The sequence below is a fragment of the Gorilla gorilla genome, chromosome 14 (genome assembly GCF_029281585.2).
Source record: "Gorilla gorilla gorilla isolate KB3781 chromosome 14, NHGRI_mGorGor1-v2.1_pri, whole genome shotgun sequence".
NCBI lineage: Eukaryota > Metazoa > Chordata > Mammalia > Primates > Hominidae > Gorilla > Gorilla gorilla.
Genome location: NC_073238.2, coordinates 112,409,722 through 112,417,108, shown reverse-complemented (window position 1 = coordinate 112,417,108; position 7,387 = coordinate 112,409,722). Strand labels below are relative to the sequence as shown.

Here is a 7,387-nt window from a genome sequence, read left to right as displayed (position 1 = left end):
GTGTCTAAACCACACAAAGAGGAGATATACCAATGTGTGTCCAACCTCCTGTCCTGTCGTGGCCAGGAACTCCATTTTTAAGGTTTCTCTGGGTCCTCTTGGCCAAGAGGGGCGTCCATTCAGTTGGTTGGGGGCTTAGGATTTTATTTTTAGTTCTCAGTTTTGTACTGTGAATGCTAGTTGATTAAGTGAGAAGTTTGTGGCAATTTTTAAAGAAAGGATAGATATTAGATTGCATTAAATATTACCTCCTTGATTAAACTATTGTTATTAGGGAGAAAGTAAGATTGGGCCTGAGTAATTTTGAATGTAAGAATGTAACTCTGTATAAACATTAGCAGTTTCTCTAATTGATGCTGCTTTATTAAAATATCACTTTTTGTACTAGTGAAAGAGAAAAACATTAAAGGAATTTTTATCTTAAAATGTTCTCATTCTTATAATTTTGGGGTGCAGTTTTTTGGGAGTTTCTCTGTTTCTCACTCTTCAAAGGATAAAAGTCCTTTAGCTGAAAATAAAACATATCACATTATATTTTATTAAAATAATTATTGTGGCGAAAATAAAGGGTATTACATAACACTTTATTAAAATAATTCTCTGCAATTGACATCTATATTTTTTTCACTTCAGAATACTTCTGCTTACTGTAAGCATAAGTCCAAAACAAATACACAAACAAAGCAGCAGCCACCATCTCCAAATCTTAATGTTGTGGTTTGAAAATATGTATATAAATTCTTTGATACACCTACTTTCAAAGGGTGGAGCCTAATGCCCTCCTCTTGATGGAGGCTAGACTTAGTGACTTACTTCTAACAGAATATGGTGAATGTGATGGTGTGTGGATTTTGAGAATACCTAAAAAAATCATTGTGTTTTTTCTCTTGATCCCTCTTTTGGATCACTTACTCTGAGGGGAGGCCAGCTGCCATGCTGTGAAAACACTCAAGCAGTCTCACAGAGTGTTCAAATGGCAAGGTACTGAGGTGCCCTGGCAACAGCAAGGAACTGAGGCCTTCGTCCAAAGCCATTAAGTGAGCCATACTGGAAGCAGGTGCTCCGGTCCCTGGTGGTCTTGAGATGACAGCAGCTTCAGTGTCTTGACTGCAACCTCAAGAAAGACCTTGAGCCAAAGCCATCCAGGTAAGCCACAACTGAATTCCTGACCTACAGAAACTGTTAGCTAATTCAGTTGTTTTAAGTGAATATGGTTTTGGATAATTTGTTATATAGCAACATATAGCCAAAACATTTCATGTGGCCAATTTCACTCTCTCCGCAAGGACACACCAACCTGTAGTCCCTGGAGTACACAGCAACCCGCTTAATACCCAGCACTTGTCTGCTTACATTTTAGTTTCTTGGTTCTGTTTTCAAAGATCTTGCTATACCTACATCTCTTTAACAGTCGAATGAATAATAAAGAAAAATATGAAAGCTTCCAAATTTTTTTTTGGATTCAATTAAGTCAAAAAAGACTTAACATTTTTGCCAATTGAAGCAGACCTCTTGTTCAAATAAGCATATCAGACGCCTAAGTGGCTTTTGGCAAGAATTTCTAGAAAAGGAGTGATTGAAATTAAGACTTCTCTGAGCCTCACTTCCTAAAAATGCTGCTAGTAAATAGAAAACAACAACAATAACCAACCCTTTTATCTCCCCTACTATTCCATATAGGCCATAAAAGGAGAAGGATTTGAGGCTAATTATGAAATAATAGCCAAAACCTGATAAAGAAGACAAAGGGCAAGCTCAGAACTGGAGACAATGGCACAGGAAAATGAGAAATAAACAGCCACGTATAGGCAGCATTATCAGTGGTTGCCTTACAAAGTGACAGGGGCTAAAGCAGGTACTTATAACTGGTGCTTTGCTAGATTTATACACCAACTAAATTCTAAACCTATTTTCTGCCAGATGGAGTTAGGTTAGGGTGATGAGTGTTCAGTGATCAAACAATTCCTTCTACCTCATCTCCACTTAGAGACCAGTTGATTATTATTATTATTATTATTATTATTATTATTATTATTATTATTTTTGAGAGAGAGTTTCGCTCTTGTTGCCCAGGCTGGAGTGCAATGATATGATCTTGGCTCATTGCAGGCTCTGCCTCTCGGGTTCAAGTGATTCTTATGCCTCAGCCTCCCAAGTAGCTGGGATTACAGGTGCCTGCCACCATACCTGGCTACTTTTTTGTATTTTTAGTAGGGATGGGGTTTCACCATGCTGCCCAGTCTGGTCTCAAACTCTTGATCTCAGGTAATCCACCCACCTCAGCCTCCCAAAGTGTTGGGATTACAGGTGTGAGTCACCGCCCTCAACCTAACTGATTACTTTTGAATGCCTTAGTAGGAGCTAGAAAGGTTCTTCCCCCAAATATCTCCTCTACTTGAATTATACCATTTCAAATTTTATCTCAACAGTCACTAGAAGGCAGGTGTGTTCCAAAAAGATCTATTCAGATGATAGCAAGTGAAAATTGGTTTATTTTGATGGAAGATCAAAATGTATCATTTAAGAACAGTTTATTTCTTCAGAGAATTTATCTTAACACATCACCTCATAAAACTGTTATGAGTATAAATTAGTATATATAGTTAGTTTATGAAACATGCTGTCTTTTGTGGGAGTAAATCATGAAAAAGCTTTATTTTCTCATACTACTGCTGTCTTTCAACAGTGTCTTTAAAAGTGCTAGTTAAATCCCCCTCTTCTATCCTTTAGCTGCACTTCAGTTTCAACTAAAAATGAAACAATAGCAGATTAAATGCTTATTCATCATTCTTCCTGGACCCTACTTATCACTGATGATTTCCTTTGTTGTTGTTAATACTCATACTAGTGTGTTCCTGGTCACTTTCAGGTTTTATTTTCACACAGTAAAAATTTCAGTTTTATTTTAACTATTAAAATGTTGAGCCCAATCAGTAAATGTTGAAACTTGAAATACTCATTCAATTTAAAGGTTCTTGCTTCCCCACCTCAGTCCGGTTTTGACACACGCCTGGAAACCTGTTACTGGGAAGATAAGGGCATGGTTGGTTCATTTGCTTCCTGCTATGGTCCAAATGTTTCTGTCCTCACCCCCAAATTCATATGTCAAGATCCTCACCCTCAAGGTGATGGTATTAGGAAGTGGGGCCTTTGGGGGGTGATTTGGTCATGAGGATGGAGCCCATGTAGATGGTTGTGAATGGGATTAGTGCGTTTACAGAAGAGGCCTGAGATAAACCCTTGCCTCTTCCACCATATGAGGATGCAGTGAGATGGCAAGATGGGATTAAGTTGTGGACACTTACCTGACACTGAATCTGCAGATGTCTTGATCTTGGACTTACCAGCCTCCAGAACTGTGAGAGATAGATTTCTGTTTTTTACAAGCCACTCAGTATATTCTGTGATAGCAGTTTGAACAGATTGAGACACTTCCTTGTTTTCTTTGTGCTTTCTCCCCACTTTCTAGTTGCCCTTTCTGGCCCCTCCAGGGTTAAGCCCAGTGGAGGGAGGATTGGCAGGAAAGGTCAGAGTCTTTCCTGATCAGAGCTCTGCTCCTGATGGCCGAGCAGGGAGAGAAGGCTACCATGGAGCAAGGCAGCACCCACCAATTGCAGGGAATGAGGGCTTCCTGGAGTGTTTTTCTAGGGTGTGCCCCGTGGAAAATATTTGAGTTTGAGTCATTTTAAGAGGACCCCACCTCTAGAAATCTTCCCAAGGGGGCTAAAGTAATCCTGATGGGGAAGAGTCCTGTGGGATATTTTGTTGAGGAGAGATTCCATGGGGCTGCTAAGGGGAGCAGTGCTAGGTACTGGTCACTAGTAAGTCCCCAGTAAGGGACCCACCCAGGTGCTCTACAGAACAAGAGTCAGCCTTTGTGTATATGCCATCCCCAGACACCTCCTGGGTTCAAGCGATTCTCCTGCCTCAGCCTCCCAAGCAGCTGGGATTACAGGCGCCTGCCACCATGCCCGGCTAATCTTTTGCATTTTTAGTAGAGATGGGGTTTCACCATGTGACATGTGACAACAGCAGCTGACATCAGCACATGTTGGGTGAACTTTTATCTGCTCCCTCCCTGCCCTTTTCTCCAACCAGTTAGAAGCAGGTGGTAATGGAGAAGGAGACAAAGTTAAAAAAAAAAAATTACAGAACTTCCACTATTGCCTGTCACAGGTTTCTTCAGATTGAGTAAGGGTTGGGATTCAGAAGGAGGGGAAGCTTCAAGTTGTTTGAGCGTTCTAAGCTGTACTGGACTTTTGAATACATCAAAGTGAGGGTGTTTGTTAATATCTCAAGGTGACTTGCAAAATATCATCTGCCTGACATATTGGCCAGGTGTGTGATGGGACTGTACAACTGAAATCATGGGCAGGAGAAAAATAAAATTGTTTTACCTGCTTGTACCTTCTGAGTCTGGACTATTTTTTATTAAAAAACCAACTGACCTGACCCGAAAAAAAAATCCATAAAAATCAAATAAAACATCTAGTGCCTGGCACATAGCAAGTACTCAGTAAACATTATGTGTTATTATTGTCATCTTCAATATTATTACCACACCTAATTCTTTTATGCTCAGACTCTTTGGTGGAAAATGTCATGGAACAAGAAGGATGAGAGATTCATAGAGGCTATTTTGCATAGCTGTTAAGAGGTACTCTATTAGGGTACAGATAAGTACCTGCTAATTCCCATTTTCTGTTTAATAAAAGATACTCAATTAAGATTTGATGGTTTTAGTACTAATTTCCTCTTGGCTAAGCTGAAATAATGATGGAGAATGAGGTGGTTCAGGTGTACTAAATCAAACGCTGGAGGGATAGGGGAGACAGAGAGGAGAAACCGCCCATTGGAGAGGGTGCCCTACTTTCAAGCTTCATGAGATGATTGTAATGTAGAAATAGAGAAGGGAAGTGGTCAGAACGAATTATCTCACCCTCTGGGGATTCTAGAAAAGTGGTAGAATTCAGGCCAAGTAAGTTTATTGCTGCCTTTACGAGGCAACACTTGTTCTAACCTGGATGTGACTCTTATAAAAATTTTTTTCAACAAAAAATGAAACAATAGCCTATTAAACGCTTATTCATCATTCTTCCTGAACGTTACTTATCACTGATGTTTCTTTTGTTGTTGTTGTTGTTGTTGCTAATACACTTTTTATTTTAGAATAGTTTTAGATTTACAGAATTATTGTGAAGATAGTATAGCTCCTATGTACCTACATCCAGTTTCCCCTACTCCTAACATGTTAACATTAGCGTGGTATATTTGTTACAATTAATGAGCCAATATTGATATGTTGTTATTAACTAAAGCCCATGCCTTCATTTATATTTCATTATTTTTGTCTCTGATGTCCATTTTCAGTTCTCAGATCACATCCAGTACATCGCAGTACATCTAGCAGTCCTGTCTCCTTTGGTTCCTATTGGTTGTGACAGTTTCTTAGACTTTCTTTGGTTTTGATGACCTTGATAGCTTTGTGGATTGAAATACTGGTCAGGTATTTTGTAGAATGTCCCTTCCTCTTATGTTTTTCTGATGATAGACAGGGGTTATGGGTTTTTTGGGGAAGACCACAGAAACAAAGTGACATTCTCATCACAGCATATCAAGGGTATATATTGTTAACATGACTCATTGCCATTGATGTTGACCTTGATCACCTGAGATTGTGTTTGTCAGGTTTCTCTACTGTCAAGTTATTCTTTTTTCTCCTCTTTCTATACTATTTTTTAATTTTCTTTTTCTTATTTTTTGAGATAGGGTCTCACTCTGTTGCCCAGGCTGGAGTGCAGTGGCATGATCACAGCTTACTGTAGCTGTGACCTCCCTGGGCTCAAGTGATCCTCCCACTTCATCCTCTCAAGTCACTGGGACTACATGCATGAGCCACTATGCCCAGCTAAGTTTTTGTAGAGATAGGGTTTTGCTATGTTGCCCAGGCTTGTCTTGAACTCTTGGGCTCAAGTGATCTGCCTCAGCCTCCCAAATTGCTGGAATTATAGGTGTGAGTCACTGGCCAAAGTTAATTTCTTTCTTTTCTTTTCTTTTTAAATTTATGTCCATGTACATTACTTTTTTTATACTGTGCTCTCCAGAAGGAAGTCCCTTTGTGCAGACCACACTTAATAAGCAGGAGTTATAATCCACTTTCTTGAGATCTGAGTATCTTTATAAATTTGTTCAAATTTTACTGCATGGGAGATTTGTCTCTTGTTCAACATTCATTTAATCACTTATATCAGTATGGACTTGATACTGATTTTATACATTGGGTCATAATCCAATACTATGTTATTTTGATGCTCAAATTGTCCCTCCTTCTAAGTATTGGGAGCTCTTTGATGTACCCCCATCATTGTGGTGTGGTTTTCTTTCTCTTTCCTTTTTCAGTTTTTATAATTTTTTAAATACTCTTTTACTTTATGGCATTAAAAGATACTCCAGGCTCATCTTGTATATGCCCCCCTTCTAGAATGAGCCATTTATCTGAGGAGCCCGGGTTCCTTTTATTGGAGGTCATATTAGAAACAAAGAACAGGGCAGTAGGTGTGCTTGTTGCTCCTGGTGTGTTTTTGCTTCTAGCTCCTCTCAGCTGACAGAGTGAGGATATTTGTGTATTCTAACCAGTGTTTACACACATCTATAAACATTTATATATGTAACCATCTGTATCTGTATGGAGTTGAGCATGAGTTTATACTGCTGTCTCCAATTCTAATCCATTACCACAGGGATCATTCCAGGCTCCTCTTTTGCTTATTTGTAATCTCACACTTCAGTGAGAAACCTGGCTCCCACCATCCTCCATCCATTCACTCTATTGCTCAAGTCCCATGTACACGGAGAGCATTTTCAGAATTGTTATCCTCTGCTCTTACAGGAACCAACTTTAGCAACTAGACTGTGGAGCTCATGCATATTGCCTTTTACCTTTAGTCTTATAGACGCTACTTATTTCCAAAGTTATTTAAGTCAGTACCTTATTCCCCTATTCCCTTAAGTGAGATTGTTTCATAACGTTTGTAATATCATTGGATTCTTTTGTCACATTCTCCATTCCATCCTATCTTAGAGTAAGGGCACAATCAAAGGTAGCTATTGCTAATATATAATGTATGTTTATATATATTTGAGACAGGGTCTGGCTCTGTTGCCCAGGCTGGAGTGGTGCTGTAGTGGTGCTATCATGGCTCATTGTAGCCTTGACCTCCCCAGGTTCAAGTGATTGTCTTACCTCAGCCTCCCAAGTAGCTGAAACTATAGGCATGCACCACCACATCAGTCTAATTTTTTGTGTTTTTTATAGAGACAGGGTTTTGCCATGTTGCCCAGGATGGTCTCAAACTTCTGAGCTCAGGTGATCCACGTGTGTCGGCCT

General features: G+C 39.5%; 1 long non-coding RNA gene across 1 annotated transcript; it reads left to right on the top strand.

Moving 5' to 3' along the window:
- Window positions 1-831: 831 nt before the first annotated feature.
- On the top strand, window positions 832-1,855 carry LOC134757089 (uncharacterized). The gene is made up of 2 exons (XR_010130697.1): window positions 832-1,146; window positions 1,681-1,855. It is a non-coding gene; the product is annotated as an uncharacterized lncRNA (long non-coding RNA).
- Window positions 1,856-7,387: the final 5,532 nt, after the last annotated feature.